The 15908-nt window shown below is 52.1% G+C and overlaps 1 protein-coding gene across 1 annotated transcript in view; it reads left to right on the top strand.

Moving 5' to 3' along the window:
• The first annotated feature begins 13125 nt into the window (after positions 1–13125).
• The window catches only part of RASSF7 (Ras association domain family member 7), a 36611-nt gene continuing 33828 nt past the window's right edge, over positions 13126–15908 (top strand). The window contains exon 1 of the mRNA XM_063333979.1: positions 13126–13269. The gene's annotated coding sequence lies outside the window, so the exon portion shown is untranslated. The remainder of the gene's footprint in view (positions 13270–15908) is intronic.

Here is a 15908-nt window from a genome sequence, read left to right as displayed (position 1 = left end):
GGGGCTGTGGCTGGCCTGTAAGTGGTGACCCGAGGACACGCTGAGCTTCGTGTCCAGGAGCTTCAGCGCACAAGTGCTCCGAGCCGCCACGCGCATTTGCCATACGGTAACGTCTCTTTGCAGCTCTGCTCCTTTTCACGGGTCTCACACTTTGCTTTTACTCTCCCAAAAGGCGGCGAATTTTTTTCTTGAAGCTAGCGATGTAACAGCAGAGTCCTCATCGAAACAGGGCAGCTGGAGTATTTGTCAGGGTAAAAGCCTGCGGGGCATCCCTCACCTCTCCGAGCCCAGGCTAATTCGCAGCAAAATTACAGTCCTTATCTCCATCCAAGTTTTTGCAGCAGGGTAACTGTAGCCATTTGGTTATTGGTTTCTTCATTTCAGTCTCTTTCATCATGTGCCACGATTAATCTGATCTCTACGAGGCGGGATGAGTAGGAGTCAGAAGCGAAATTGTAATCGTCTGTGCCTTTGGCATGGGGGAATGGAATAATCCTGTAGTCTCATCTCCGCGCTGGTAGCTCTAGGAAAAGCCTCCATCACTTTAGCAGCTACCAACGCTGCGCGAGGCTAAGGGATACTGATAGAAATGGAAATACTTGCGCCCGGGTACCGTCACTGTTCCTTGTTCACTCATTTTTGCAGGGTGCATGCTGCAAACCACTGTGGTCAATGCCTGCAAGCCAGCTGGCGTCAATGAGCTCCGGACACGAAGGCAAGTCCATGATAAGCTCCCTACAATCTCACCGGTGCTTGCTGTCACCTACGATACCAGGCAGCTGTTCCCCAGTGTTGGTTCATTGCCTGAGTCGGAGAGATCCATGAGTTTTCAGTGGGCCGGGAGGAAGGGGGTGAGTGGAAGAGGCATGGAGAGGTGACACCGCGCTGCCCAGCCCTGCCCTGGCTCTCCTGGCACTTTTTCCTTGCCAGACCCCACCAGTGCAGTGCTGGCACTGGTTTTTGCTATCCCGATAGCTGGGACAGAGGTGTTTCCCCCGCATCTAGCCCAGAGCACCCTTGCCCCCACCGCAGAGCATTCTGCCTGTTCTGCCTGCACAAACCTGAGGCTCCACCACAGCCCTTTCTGTATTTGAAACATCTCCTCAGCCTTCCCTTTCCTAGACAAAACGATCCCAGTTCCTTTACCGATTCCTCTCGGACCACTTCTCTCACCACCTGATTGCGCAGCTCTCTTTGAGGTTTCTTACCTCTCTTGAAAAGCGCTGCCAGCACAGAGCAGAGAGAACCACGCAAGGGAACTGTTTTGCACCATCCAACACGGCATGATTAACCCATGTCATGGATTATGATCAAAAGCACCTTTTCTATAGAAATTCTCCTCTCCATCCTGCATTTGTCCAAATAATTATCCCAGCAAGAACATCTCTCTCCATCCTCCATTTGTCCAACTGATTAATCCTGCCTCACCTCACCCCCACTTCTGTTGAGTTATGTTTGGGAGGGGTGTTCCAGATTCTTTCTCTGATTTCTCAAGACCATTTTGAATCATAATCCCTTTCAATCCAGGCAATTCCTCCTGTTTGCTGTTATCTCCAGACCAAGTACCTGAATGGGTTAACAATTATGGGCCCTCTCTGTTTTGACCTGAGCAACCAGTAAATATGCTCTATGCGCTCCTTGTGTAGTGTTTTTCATCTCTACAATCATTCCCCAGACTTACCTATGAGAATGTTTTATCCATAACAATGCCTAAAGTCTTACTAACATCAAAATCTGTTGTGTCCTGCTTTTTCCCTCTCCACAAAGCCGGTGACTCCACCACAAGAGGTGGTCGGATGAGTTTGACACAGCTCACCCTCGACAAATCCCAGTTGGTGGTGGCAGGGGATAGTTTACTCTTGCTCCACTCACCAGACCAAAAGCAAGAACCAGGTGGAAGACATGGGAAATGGGGGCTGCTCTCCATCTGATGTTTCGCTGTATGGTCTTGGTTGCATTGGAGAGGAGCCCGGTGTGTCATGCCCGGTCTGACCGGCCTTGCTGACGGTGCATGATAATAAGGAGATCTGCTGTGGATCACATCTCCCTGCAGTCTGCCGTGCACTTCAGTGCAACACCAGCACCTCCCTGCCAGACAGAACTCGTGCGGGATCTCAAAAATAAGCATATCGCATGGGAAGAGTTCAGACAAAGGCTACCCTCCATTTGGCTGTCTCTCTGGATTTCACCCCAGTCTCTCTGTGGCACCTCTTGCAAGATGCCAGTGATCACCACCCTCATCTCCCCGCTCTGCCCCCAGAGGCTGGCTCTTTTGGAGAAAATCCAGCGCATTTCATCTCGGTACAGTTCCAGGTGCTCAACCCTAGTTTTTAGCCTCCGCAGAGTTTCCCACATGGAGCAGACCCGCTTTGCGAAACAGTTTTAGAAGGAAGCCCAGTGAAAAGCAGTTTAGGCTGAGAAGCCTGAACGAGCTCTCATCAAAATACCTCCAGAGGACAACTGGAAGAAAGACCCTGACTCTCAGCTGTGACTCCTGTCTGGCACCAGAAGAAAAATAGGAGGCTGTTAATGCAGGTTTATGGGCAGATGGGTGTTCACAAGTTCCCTGCAGCCCTGTGTGTGTCCCAGGCTGGGCTCAGCCCTTCTCCTGCTTGTCCCCTGCCCTCAGCCTGCCCAAAGGCCCGTGCAAAGAGCTGGGGCTGGTCCTCACTGCTCTTGTGTCCACTTCTGCTGTGGGGCGATGGGCTGGAGCAGAGCCACGCTTCCTCCTCCCCGGCACCGTGGGACGTGGATGCTGACTGCCCCGTTCCTGTTTCTGGCTGGGCTGGGGTGCCCAAATACCCCAAAATCATGCTGGCTTCAGGGAATAAGCTTTATTGCTTATAATGCAATGGTGATGGTGGGCGACTAGCCGGTGTTCGGCAAGGTGCAATTTTGGTGTCCATATCTGGTGTGTGCAGGGTAAACGACAGCGCTGGGCACATGCAAACCCTTAATATGCACCTACGCGTTTCTGATCCAGCTTTGACAGCTGATCGCTGTGGGTCTAGGTCCTCGCAGGGATGCAGGGGGGGCTGCTGCCCCACACACCCTTAGGAAGTGAGGAATTCCCTTCCAAAGCCCCATCGGAGGACAGCAGCCGCCAGGGAGGTGGGAAGATGTTGAGACTGGAGGGTCAAGAGACCAAAAGGGCCATTTCTCCACTCAAGCAGTTAAGCCTCAAGAAAAGGCTTGGATGTGTTATCATTGTCCCCAGGTCCCCCTCACAGACCCTGAGGGTTTCTTGGCTGCCCAGGGAAACTCCCAGGTGTTTCTGTTCTGGTGTAATTATGGCAGGCAATATCAAATCAGGCGAGAGCTGTATTGACAGTCTCATTTGGAACATAATGGACTAACGGTCCCCTCAGTTTAATTAAGGACTTTTTCAGGGAATTATAAATTAACCTGAATTAAGTGTGTTTATTTCAAATGAGAGTGTATACAAAAAGACTAAATGCTGTTCCAGTAATCTAAATTTGCACTCTTAATTATTTTGGATTCATTTTCCAAGAGCGCACACAACACTTTTATCAGTATAAATACCAGTCGGACGTGTGGCAGGTGTTCTGAAAGTGAAATAGTTTTGTCCTTTAAGGGGCGCAACACTTGATATAAACACATCTTTTAAGCATCTTGTACCGGTATCTCCTTTCCAGGCAAGAATAAGTTATGCCGATGTAAAGGATGCTGCTTTAATTTTACAGGGAGAGAGATATATATATTTGTGCAAATAAATGACTGGGAAAGTTGTTCCACATTAATTGCTCCAACAGCTTTAAATCCATGCAACTTCTGAATGCTAACAAGGCTTGAAGCAGTGGCCAGAAGGTGACGGCAGAAGTATCCGGGTGGTTAATGATCTGTTTTTCTTCCCATCCCCTGCCCTCTCCCTCCTCTCTGGGCTGCTTGGTACTCTCTGGCTGCTCAGGATTGATGCACCCATAGCAGAGATGGTGGGAGGGGTTGGGGAACCTCTTCTCGTCCCCACAGCACATTCAACCGGGTTTAGCTTGGTCAGCCATGGTCCTCTCTGAAGTTCCTCCACTGCCCAGCTGGATGCCTTTGGGAAACAGCACCCACAAATCACTTTTCTGCGCAGGGGAAGCACCCCCGGAGCCCCCATCCAGTGCAGCCGCTGGGTCACGTCTTCAAAAGGTGCGTAATTGTATTCATCAGAATCCACAATGCAAAAAAGGTCTTTAAGGTACTATGTTTTGCTCCACCGTCTTTAACGCCGTTGACGAGACTGGGTGGTTTTGGGTGCAGGTCAGGGCAGTCCCCAGCCCTCTGCACAGCGGAACACGGGGAAACAACCCGCTTGTTGTGTTTGAGTTGTGGTACCACCCAGATGATCAAACAGAAACCACTGCTCCACCGGGGATGTCACCATCCCGGCACGCACCACGAGGGTGACGAGGGGAGGGGTGATGACCTTTGCTTTGGAGAACAGACGACAGGGCCCCAACCTCAGTTGCGTTTCTGCAATAGAAGGAAACCCGAGGGTGGCTGAGTCAGTCTGTGAACAACCCGCCCGGCATCACCCGAGAAATCAGCTGCAGAGCCAGGAGCTGAAGCCTGCTTTTCTGTGTGCAGCTCAGGTGCTTGCAGACACTTGCAGGTGCGTAGGAGTGAGCTCATCCTGGGAAAGAGACATGGGTGGACTTTAGATGGGAGAAGAGCCGTGGCTTGCCATCGCTCCCACGTCCTGCCAGCTCGGGGCAAAGCAGCGTCCAAGCTAGCTTTCAAACCCAAGGCAGCCCCTCTGCCAGGAAGGGCAAGAGGCCGGGAAGAAAGGAGAACTGCCTTTTTAAAAATGTTTGCTCTAGGTAACCCCCCCGCCTCGGGGTCTCGGGGCTGAAAGGCAGAGAGAAAGGGCTTGTTGACCTGATGTTAACCTTCAGCTGTCAGCCCTTCAGCTCCCTGGTCCTCACATGCCGCTGCTTAATCCGGGAGGAAAAAAACCTACAAAGCCTGCCCAGAGCCTGTGCCATCTCATTAACATTTGGCTTAAGCGAGATTTTTATCCTGCGCTGCGAGTGCAGCGGCTCCAGTCTAAATAGTGCTTTCATCTGCCATTGCCTTCCCAGGATGTCCGGACGGTGTAGGGTTTATTACAGCTTCTGCAGCGCCATGCTCCATGGCTGGGGTCCCTGAGGTGATCGCCGGCTAGCGAAATGTAAGCCAGGCAGAGGCATTGGCATTTTTTGGCTTCATGAGAACTTGAAAAGACCTCTCTGTGAGGTTGCATGGTCCTTCTTTTGGCCAAGATGAGGTGGTCCCCAATAGGCACAAGGCACGAACATGGGTTTGGCGGATGCCTGCCACCTCTTGATGGGTTTGGTGATCCCACAAGGCCATCAAAGCCAGAACACAGTGTCTGGCTTGCCATCATGCCCCTCATCGTATGTATCCATGGGAAGGGAATGTCAGAGGGATGGTCAAGGAAGACGTCATATGGGAGGGACAACAAGAAGCACACGGGCATCTTGAGCTTCAGCCTGCCGTCTCCTGCCCCCACGCCTGTGCAGACTTCACTTCATTAAACATTAAAGCTCTGTGGTTGCCTGAGCTAGCAAATATTACATGTGGTTCAGCACACATGAAATTGGCAGGGGGACCCACTGCCCTGGGGGTTGGCATGGGGCTGGCAAAGGTTTCCTCTTCCCAGCTGGGATCTGCCACTGGCGAGAGCGTGTTCCCATCTGACAAGCAGATCGGAGGAGCGGGATGAGTGGCTTTATGCTGTCTAACGTGAGCAGTGTGCTTTTCATGCTGGAGAAACACAACCACAGGCTGAATAGGGTTGCGTGAGCTTGGAGATGGAGCTTCAACCCTTTAAGAGAGGGACGATCCTCTATAGGCTTGGTGGGATTCTTCGTTGGAAGGACTTCTGTTTCTGCTGAGTGTAACAAATCACCCTTCAGCAATAAGTCTGTTGAGCCTGCGGCTTGGCTTCTTTGATGTAGGCTACCAGTTGAGGACATGCACTACAGACAGAAATCACTTGCTGGCAGGCTTTCCTGGTGATAAGCTGTAGGACGACTCTGATCCTGGGACACCTATTGGGGCAAGACTGGGATCCACGTGGCTGCTTAGTCATGAGTAAGGAGAAACTCCTGTACTAGGTCAGACCAAGGGCCTGAATCGCTGAGCGTCCTCGGGAGCCTTCAGGGAGCAGTAGGAGCTCCCAAGGGCATGTTGCTTAGCACCCCCTCGATTCCCACCCCTTGTCATCTCCTCCAGGAGTGAGGTCCACCTGGGAAGAGTGTGGCCCGTGTGTCCCCTCCAGGAGTGAGGTCCACCTGGGAAGAGTGTGGCCCGTATGTCCCCTCACCGTTCTCCACTATCACAGGTCAAGAGCACAGCCCCACGTGCTTTCTGAAGAGCACGTGTCTGTATTTATTAGTCCAGATGATTTTTTTTCCCCACCAACTTGTCCTGTCTCATCTTCAGCACATGTAAATGCTCACAGCCAACAGCATCCTTGGGCAAAGAGTTACCCACGTCTGTCTCCCACCACATGGGGACCTGCGTGCTTTGAAATCGGCCACAATTTTTGCACTGGGAAGAGGTAGCAAGGGCAATCCCTATCAGCCTTCTCTGGGCCCTGCATGATTTTGTAGCCCTCTACCGTAACTTCTTCAGTCATGTCTTTTCCAGACTGAGGAGTCCTCGCCTGCGCAAGTCCTTGCTTGCAGGGGAGCTCCTCCAGACCTTTGATCCTCCTTCATCCCCTTCTCCGTGTTGCCCTGTTATGTTTTGGGTTTGAGGCTGCAAAGAGGTGCCTTTTGGGGCACGGGTCAGCGCGGTGGCTTGGCGAGCGTGCCTGCCCTGCAGCTCTCCCTCCCTCCCTCCAGATGCTGCTGTTTCTTGGCCACAGGCTGTGCCAGTTCCTGTGATCCCGTTTGCTTAAGTAATTGGCACCGCATACCATGCATAACCAGCTTGTTATTATATTTTTATTTTTTTTAATCCAGGACTCTCTCCTCTGAAGGGTAAAGGTGGTGTCTGGGTGTTCTTAGGAGCACCTTAGGGCTGTCTCCTGACCACAGAGCCGTCCTCCCAGTGTTAAATCTGCTTGGTTTTCCTGCAGAGACCCCATGGCACGTAAGGGCCCGTCGGCGAGAGCCTGGTGCCACCCGAGAGCTGAAGGGAACACGCTTAGTGCTGTACCAGCTCCTGCCCTTTGCTTTTATCCCAGGTAAAATGCATTTACAAGACAACGTAGAAAAGCGAAGCAAGCAAACAAACCTCGCTGTGGGCAATTCTCTCCTGGCTTATTTCATGCCGGTAAATCAGTGATGGCCTCAAACTGGAGCTCCAGACTTCTTTGAAGCCATTCAGCCTATTATAGAAACAAGACCTAGCTGCACAGTTTGGGTCCCCAGATGAACTTTGCTGCAGGTGAGGCTGTAATGTGAGTCTGTCTTGAGGAACAATAACTTTTTTTTTTTTCATATTTTTTTTTGCTACAATTTTTCCTTCCTCTTGGCCCCGCCACAAATCTGCTCTCACCACTGAGCTCTAATCTCTTCTTTGGCAGCTAAAACTATTATCTTTATTGTTTCAGGGCTTGGCTTCTTCCTGTTAGATCTCCTAATTGGATTTTTACCCTCCGATCCATTTAGTCTCTTCTGTGCGTTCAGTAAAACCCTTTAACCCTTCAGCAGCCCTCCGCCTCACTAGCCGGTTATCCTCGAAGGTGCTCCTTCTCCCCACGCTGCTCCGATTTATCTCCTCTCCCTGATTTGCGTGGCTACAGCTTTCCTAAGCAACGGCTGTCACCTCCAGTCTCTCTGCCTGTAGGCAGCGTGCTTCATCACCGTCTCCTGCGCTCTTTGCAGGCTGAAAGGACTTGTTGGATTTTAAGCAAGAATAAGCCAAACAACTCATATCACCCTTTAAAAAGAGGTCTGAGGTCACTCTAGGCCCAAAATCATCCAGAAACGATGACATTTTAGCCGTGGCTAGCAAAAAGGCTGCTCCTTCGTCCAGATTGTCCTCCCACCTCAGAGGAGGGAGACCATTCTGGCCAGAGCAGGTGTCGGTCACATATTTCTGGCTGTGTCTTAAGAGAATTAGCAGCCACAAGAGAGGTCATACAGCAGTGGGGCTGCCTCCTCTTCTAGCTCTGCCATGGGCATCTGGGCTGACTGTGGGCAGGTTGCTCAACCCTTCCGCTCCTCTTTGGAAAATCCAGATCATAAATCGCGCTTTCTTCCACCTCCCATTAATCTTGCCCCTTCCGCTTGCAAGCAACAGGCTCTTGCCTGTGCGGTGCCTCACGTAATGGGGTCAGGGTCTTCACCGGAGGCTTTGAGCATGCCAAGAATGATCTGATTGCATCGCAGGTGCTTTCTCTATGGCTGCAATGTTTTCTGTCCTCCATACCAGCAACAATCTCTGTCCTCTCCATGAGTAAATCAGTGCAAGTGGGAAAATTGTGTTTTGATTTATCCAGCCGGGAGGTACGCTTGAAGCTGTCTTATGACCACAGATGAGACAGTGACGGTGTCCGGCATGGAGGGGACTTGAGTACCCCATATCCAAAGAAGGGGCTGTTGAGTTTCATAGCCTGAGCCGTGTGGTTGACCTCATGGGAGGAGGATGGAGCTGAGGGAATGGCATCATGCCACTGCTCCGATTTCTCCGTCAGGCCATGCGGTGACGCAGTGCTGTGATTTTCAAGCAGCCGGGATCTTCACTTGTAGCATTTCAGGGCACAGTGAAGCAAGCTCTACTCCAGGTCAATCAAGCCCAGTGGTGGCAGAGGTGGTGGAATAAGACCTCCTCTTAGCAAGATGCTGAGAGTACAAAGTTAGGGAAAAGGGAGAGAAGGGGTAGAAACATCCCAACCTGCTCAACCCAGGTCCAGGCGCCTGGCTCTTGACAGCCCTTGATCGACCTTGTCCCTCTCCTCCTTTCATGCTTTTTTTCAGCCTTTTTACAAACTCGGTGCCTTTGTGTTTGTAATTCTGGAGCACGTTGCCATGGTTAAAGCTGTTATTCACAGCAGGGTTTGCATCTTACCTGTGAGACAGATAGATATGGAGATGGAGATGTGCATGAATAAGCGTGTTTACCCTCATTCCAGTTTCCACTGGGCACGTGAAAAAACAAATCTGATGGGGAAGGAAAACCCTCCAGGGAGAATGGAGAGAGAGGGAGAACGCTGCCTTGGAGGAGTTTGTCTGAGGAAGGCATAGGCTAAGCCAAAAGTATGGGAAAGAAGAGATGATCAAAGAAAGATGAAGTCATGTGGGGAGGGCAGAGATGGGCATAGGTTTCTTGGAGGTGTTATGGGACCGAGAAAATACGTGTGTTCAAGTTGAGTCTATTCTAAGAGTGCAGTGTCCATGTGGAAAAGCAGGGATCACGGTTCCCTCCCTGTACACTGTTCCCCCACCTTCCTCCTCCCCCCTGGCATTTTTCTGGGCTCTGGTTGCCCCGAGTGCTAAAGCGGGTTGCAAGTTTTCTTTTTTCTATTTTTCAGATGTGCTTATCAAATACATATATATATTCTTAATTTTACTTTATTCTTATTCTTCTTTTATAATATTATTTATTTGAGGTAAGGGGGAGACAGGGAATCAGGTCTTTGGCACGTTCCCATAGAGTATTCTTGTCCAGAGAAAAGTGATAGCAAAAACTTTGGCTTTTAGGCTTTTCGGTTTTGGTGTATCAGGCCAAGATCATTTTATTGTTGTTACTTAGAGACTGATTCGGAATAATGGATCTGCGAGGAAAGATGGACCAAGCTCCTGAGTTTTGTGGCTAATGTTCTTACGCAAGTTTGAATTGATGTGGCAGTTCTGAATTGCTTCACTCAAACACGCATCGAATGAAGAATCGAATCGATAACTGCTGGGCCCTCTTCCAACCCCTCCAGAAGCAGCCAATTTATTTCTCTCCTTCCACCAGCCCACCGGCTCTGCTGGTGGCTAGCTGGGGATTTCGGGCAGCTCGCAAAGGAGTAACCGCTTGAAGGGAAATCGCACTGTGTTGCTGCATCCAGACACCGGCTTATCCCATCGTGCCCCTGCATCAGCGCGTGGGATGTTGTGTGGCTGTGGATGGGACGTCTGCGACAATAACAGGCAGAGAAGATCTTGCTTGGAGAAGCAAGAAAGGGCAGAACTGAGCCACTGGACCCTGGAAAAGACTACCCGCTTGCTGCCCTGGATGGTTAACTGGTGGAGTCCTCTCTGCCCCACCACTGAGTTTAGCACATTTCATTGCTATCTTTTAGCCCTGTCACAAGATGTGACTCATGGCAACATGGTGGAGGAGGTTTCTGCTGGGACCCAAAGGGTCCGTGGTCAGATGCCCCATCTGCCTGGACAGATGTCCATTGTCCAGCAGCACAACAGCTTTGCTGACAGCTCGGCTGCAGGAGAGCTGTGCAAAAGGGGATTGTGTGCTCCTTCCCCATGCTGCAGCATCTTCAGCTCTGGAAGGAGCTGGTGGGTCCTGGAGCAGGGAGCTGAGCTCAGTCACCCAATCCACCAGTACTGCCCATGCCTGGACAAAATGCATGCGGCTGGTCAGTGGTGGCTTCTAGCTAAGGAGTGAGGCCCAGGTGCTCTGGAGTATTTTGGTATCTCACATCCTTTGGGTTTGCCTGGAGGCAGGAGTCGTCTCCCACCTAACAGGAGGCACTTGACTATGCCTGGTTATACCTGGCTCCTGCCTGCGTGGAGGAGGGACATGGCACCTCCAGGGGCTGAGTCAGATGCCTAAGAGAGAAGTCGCTCCCAAGTGTGTTTTTTCCATTGACTGAAAATCTCCCCGGGAGGCTGGGACCCAAGATTAGCTGCCTACGTTAAAACCTCAGATAAGAGACAGTGAATCGGGGGCTGGAAGTTCACTCCTGGCTCAGGTGGGGACGGATGGGTAGAGGATAATGGGGAACACTTCAAAGCGTGTGCAAGAAGTGCAGAAATGGCTCTTTCTCCACCAGAGAAACACTGGTACAACCCCAGCTCGGTGTTTCTGACAGCCTCATCCGCAAGCCCCGCTGCTGGCCAGGGCTGGCCGTTTGCCTTTTGCATGGGTGCAACCCTGCAGCTCTCTGCCGTGGGTTGTCACACCACGGCGATGCCCAGCCGGCGGGGTCTGACTGCTTTGCAATTTTGTTCAGCCCTCGTAACTTGCTGTCAAAAGCACTAACAGCACTGGCAGGGGTGCCCTTTCACATCCACCCGGCTCCATGCTGATACGCACCTGCTCTCTTGCCACGTTGCCTCTTCCCTTTGGGAAGATTCACAGAGTCTGTGCGCCAGTGGGGCTGCAGCCCTGCCTGACAGCTGCCACCCACCCCGAGCTTTGTAATTGGGATAATGGAGCTAATGAGGGGGTGAAACCCATCCCATTGCTTTCTGTGATTGTCATTCCCCTTCTCCTCCTACATCGAGTCAATGGAGAAATCTGGCATCTGAGCCAAAGCAGGGACGTCTGTAACCGTGGTCCTACCACCACTGGAGGCTGAGGCCATGGATGAGCAGAGCAACCTCAGAGCCACACGGACTCCTCCCTGTGCATTTGCTCCATAAAGTCACCACAAATTAACTGTAGGTATGTCCTGAAAATGAATGCGTTAAAGTCCTTTAGAGCCCCACGGGAGCCATCTTCTGCAGAAACAGTGCCCTTAATTGAATCATACCCCATTCGTGAGGTGCTGTGTTGAGCCTGAAGGTGAGGAAGATGGTCTGGGTGCCTGGTACTGTACAGGCCGCATGTGGGTCCACTGCGAAAAGGCTGCTACAGCTCATCCACCTCCACCTGTGGAGTGGAGCAGGGTGAGGAGCCAGCCTGGATTTGTTAATTGTTGCCAGCACTGGGTGGCAAGCAAACCAAGCCCAAGTGCTGGCCGAAGGAGTGGATTGCACCTCAGCGGCGTAGCTAATTAATGGAGTGAAATGAGTGTTTGGGAGGTGGTATAATGGAGAGGTGCGTCAGGCATGGCACCACACGTAGCTGATCCTATGTTTCCTCCCTCCAGCGTGCTCAGACCACATTTCGGGTCTTCTTCTCTTGGGAGCTGGCAAAACTTCAACTGTCTTCTGCTGAGGAGAATAAGCGACAGGCAGCGGGATTAGCAGAAATAAGGTATGCTTATCCAGAGGCTCAGCATCTGCTCTGGGCACGGAGGATGTTATCCTGCGACTTTGTCCCACGAGCAGGAAGGAGATCCATATAGATGCCTGGGTTGGAGACTCAAAGGGGCTTGAGGGGAGAAGCTCTGCCAGGATACCTGGGTCCCTGTTGTCCATCCCCCTACCACCACCACGGTAATGTGGAGGTTTCTCTCCAGTATCTGCCCAGGCACCTGGACCTACCCCACCTTGGGAAGGAGCCTGGTGGGTCTAACCCTCCCCAGCTGTGGGCAATCGAAATGCACCGGTTCCCACCAGTGGCACCAAAGGAGCGAAGATGATGCTGTTTCTTTCTCTCAGGTGTGCACCTTGGTAGCAGCTGCACATGTTTGAGCAGAAAAGCCAGCACCGAGGGTGGTCTGTCTGCATCAGGCACCTGAGTGCAGCAGGGGCTGAGGGATCCTGTTCTGGGCTCTGTAGAAAACATCTTGCAGGGCCTGGCTGTGAGAAAACATGCCCTTGCGACTGCATCTGAGCCAGAAAGCACCCCTGAAGCTGGGAGTCTGTGGGTCCATGCCCACGGTGCGTGGTCTGGGGCAGAGCTAGGCAGGAGGAAGTGGCCACACTGGGGGCACGAGGGGCACCCTGCCAGTGCTGGGCAAGCTCCATCACTCCTGGGCAGAGGTGACCTGGGCACTGGCTCTCCCTGGTGAAGTGGCCACCAGGGTCTGGGCTGGAGCTGGGAGGTGGAGGGAGAGGACATGCCCAGGCTTTTGAACTCGGTTTTGTCAGTTGGAGGGAAGAGCTTTTCTCCCTTTCCTTCCCTTCTCCGCGGCTCTTTTGTTTTCTGCAGCCCGACAGAAGAGGCTTCCAGCAAGCGGCAGGGGTGGGGGCAGAGCCCACCCGCACAAAGGCAGCTCTCCACGGGCTGTGTGACCGCTGTCACGCTTTTTTGCTCACATAAACGCCGGCGGCGGATGACGTGAGGCTGGTGCTCCCCGGCCCCGGGGCTGATTGGTCCCAGCTCGGGTTTGAACGCCGAGGTGTCCAGGCAACGAGAAGCAGAGGAGACAGACTTTCCCGTTCCCCGCTCCGGGAGCACGGCGGGTGCTGGGGAAAGGCAGCGCCACGGAGTGAGGAACGGCACCCGGGGCCACTGACCCTCCTCCTCCAGGTACCCCCTGCGCGGTCCCAGCCCTTATCCCAGCCCCAGCTCTGGAGTTGGGATGAGTTTTGCTCCTTTTGCACAGCAGGTGTCCGGTGGCTGCCGCCGGCATTGACTTTGTGCTCGCTCAGCCGGTGCCTGTGGTCCCGCACGGTCACGGCAGTGGAGGAGCTCGGCTTAAGTGTAGGGGTGCGGGGGAAATCACTGGGGTTTTTGGGGTCTTGAAAGTGACTTTTCAGTGGGGCTTGCGGGAGGGATGCTCAGCGAGAAGCTGTGTGATGGGAGAGGAGTCAAGGGGCCTTCAGACAGTCCTGTGGTCAGCTCGCTTGCCCCAAGAGAACGGAGCAGGTGATTTCTGGTACGTTTGGGTTTTCTTGATTAATGAAACTCATGAAAACCCTGCAGGGCACCCAGGGCTAGGAGCTGTGCTAGAAGAAGGTGGCTTTAAACTGAAAAGGAAGAGCTTTTCCTGCTGATAGAGAGCTGCTCTGCTTTCACTTCAGCATGACCCAGCTGCAAGCCCGTCCCCCCGGCGCCGGGGGGTGAGGAGGGAAGGGCCCCCCAGGGCTCAGCCATTTACGGGGAAGTGAGGGGCATGGGGGGGAGTGCTGTAAAGAAAGGGCTTTTTCCTCCACCTGGGAGACAGGAGCAGAGATGTGAGGAGCTGGCAGGGGGAGGACACTTGCCTGCATGGGAAGGCAACGCTCAGCACGGCGCATTTTGAACCCATCAGTCCTGGCAGAGCCACACTTGTGAAACCATGAGCCAGCCGTTAATGACGGGGCAAGTCCGAGCTGTCCAAGATGAGAAACCCCCTCCTGGGATGTTACCCAGGGTCACATCCATCCTAGAGGAGCCTCCTGGCTCAGTGCCAGGTCATGAGCTTGCAGAAGGGCTGGCGTCCTGCGTGGATTCAGTGGCACCCGTTGAAAAGTAGAACCACCACTCAGAAAAGCCTTGGTGCCACAAGTGGGGGAAGGAGTGGGCTCGCGATATCAAGACCTTTTGTCTCAGGGCTTGTGTTATTTATCAGGGCACAGGGCTGGGGCTGCCTGAACAAGCCTTTTCCAGAGATACGAGGAGGCACGTATGGACCCAGAGGCATGAGGAGACTTGGAGATCCCTCCTAGCCTCATGCTCGTAGCAGAAGAGCAGTTCCTTGGCACCCTGGTGGCAGGCAGAGGGACATCAGAAAATGAGCAAAGAGAGTTTTGCTGCCAGTGTGTCAAGCAAAGCTGGAGCAGGAGGGGAGGATCCTCTGCTGAGGGGGCATATATGATTTGCCCCATCCCTGAAACAGCACTTGGAGGCTTTGTCCAGAGATCTCTTGGGAGCGCACCTGGCACAGGGCACACACTTTGGCAAAGTGACTACGGCCATCCGGCTGTTTCCCTCCACCCCCCAGCCAGATCACAGCTGGGCCTGTCCCTGGAGTGGGTGATGGAGCGCAGGAGCCATCCCGGACCATTTTACATACAGAGGCAAGGGGACTTTGGGAGCAGGACGCGACAAGGGCTCCTCTGCCAGAGGTGTCCTCAAGCCAATGGTGCAACCACCAAGTAGTCTCGTGAAGGGAAGCAAAGTGCTGGTTATTGCTGACCTGGATTTGCAGTGATGACCTGGAGGTGTGAGATTAGCACAGCCAGCCCGTCCCAGGGCTGGAGGGGGGATTAGAGAGAGGGAAAGGGTCACGCCTGTTACATAGGTAATTTTCCACTGTTTAAATGTGAATGCGTAGCACAAGTTGTCAGTTTAAAAAAAAAAAAAAAAAAAAAAAAAAAAAAAAAAAAATCCTGCATCTTGCAGTGTTGCCAAAGTTTACAGTTTTACGGGGAGCTGTACAGCAGTATAGGCTTTGCCTAGAAGACCCAGTTACTGTATCAGTGAGAATCGATGGTGCTTTTTGTATCTGAATAAAAGTTAAGGGAAAACATCTGTCCCGTGTAGTTAGACAAGGTTTGACCTAGATGAACCTGGAATCCTAAAGGTGAATGAAATTAATTGCGCATTTTATTTATTTTTTTCAACAATCATGGTTTTAGAGTCGTTTTTTAAAGTTCAACAGCTTGGGACTGGGTGATGCCGCTCCTACGCGGACCAACAGCTCTCCCTGCTCCAGTTTGTTCAAATGAGCCTCGTTTCTCTGAAGGGTTAAGCCAAGTACATTCTTCAGGCTTTGTTAAACCCATGACCAGTAACGTCGGTCTGAAACCCAAGAGAGAGGAAAACATACTTACACCTTGCAGGCCACAAACAGGAATAAATTCTGCTCTCTCTGTATCTTCCAAACAGTTCTGTTGAGGCGCTTTATGAACTGGGAGCACTAGCCCCAGCGAAGCAGGACTTTCCCAGATAGTTATTAAATATCTTGTCTTTCCTGGTGTTTTATGGATAAACACTGCCTGTCGCTCGCAAATAGCGTCTGCTTTTCTTTAAGTGGGATCATATTTTATAACAATCCTTCTGCGCAGTTTGCATGTTTGCAATGACCCCAGCAAGGAATCACTCTGTGGCTGGTGGTAAATTCAATCCCAGATGTTTAATGATGGTATTTACTGTTGAGAGTAGGAGCTACCAGTATTAGGGCTGCAGTGGTGAAGTAGTGATTAGGGTGGGTTGATGGGACACAAGGCAGTTGGGTAATTGCT

This window comes from Chroicocephalus ridibundus, chromosome 4, assembly GCF_963924245.1.
Source record: "Chroicocephalus ridibundus chromosome 4, bChrRid1.1, whole genome shotgun sequence".
NCBI classification, from domain to species: Eukaryota; Metazoa; Chordata; class Aves; order Charadriiformes; family Laridae; genus Chroicocephalus; species Chroicocephalus ridibundus.
The sequence above is the reverse complement of the archived record's forward strand: the minus strand, read 5'-3'. Positions and strand labels throughout refer to the sequence as shown.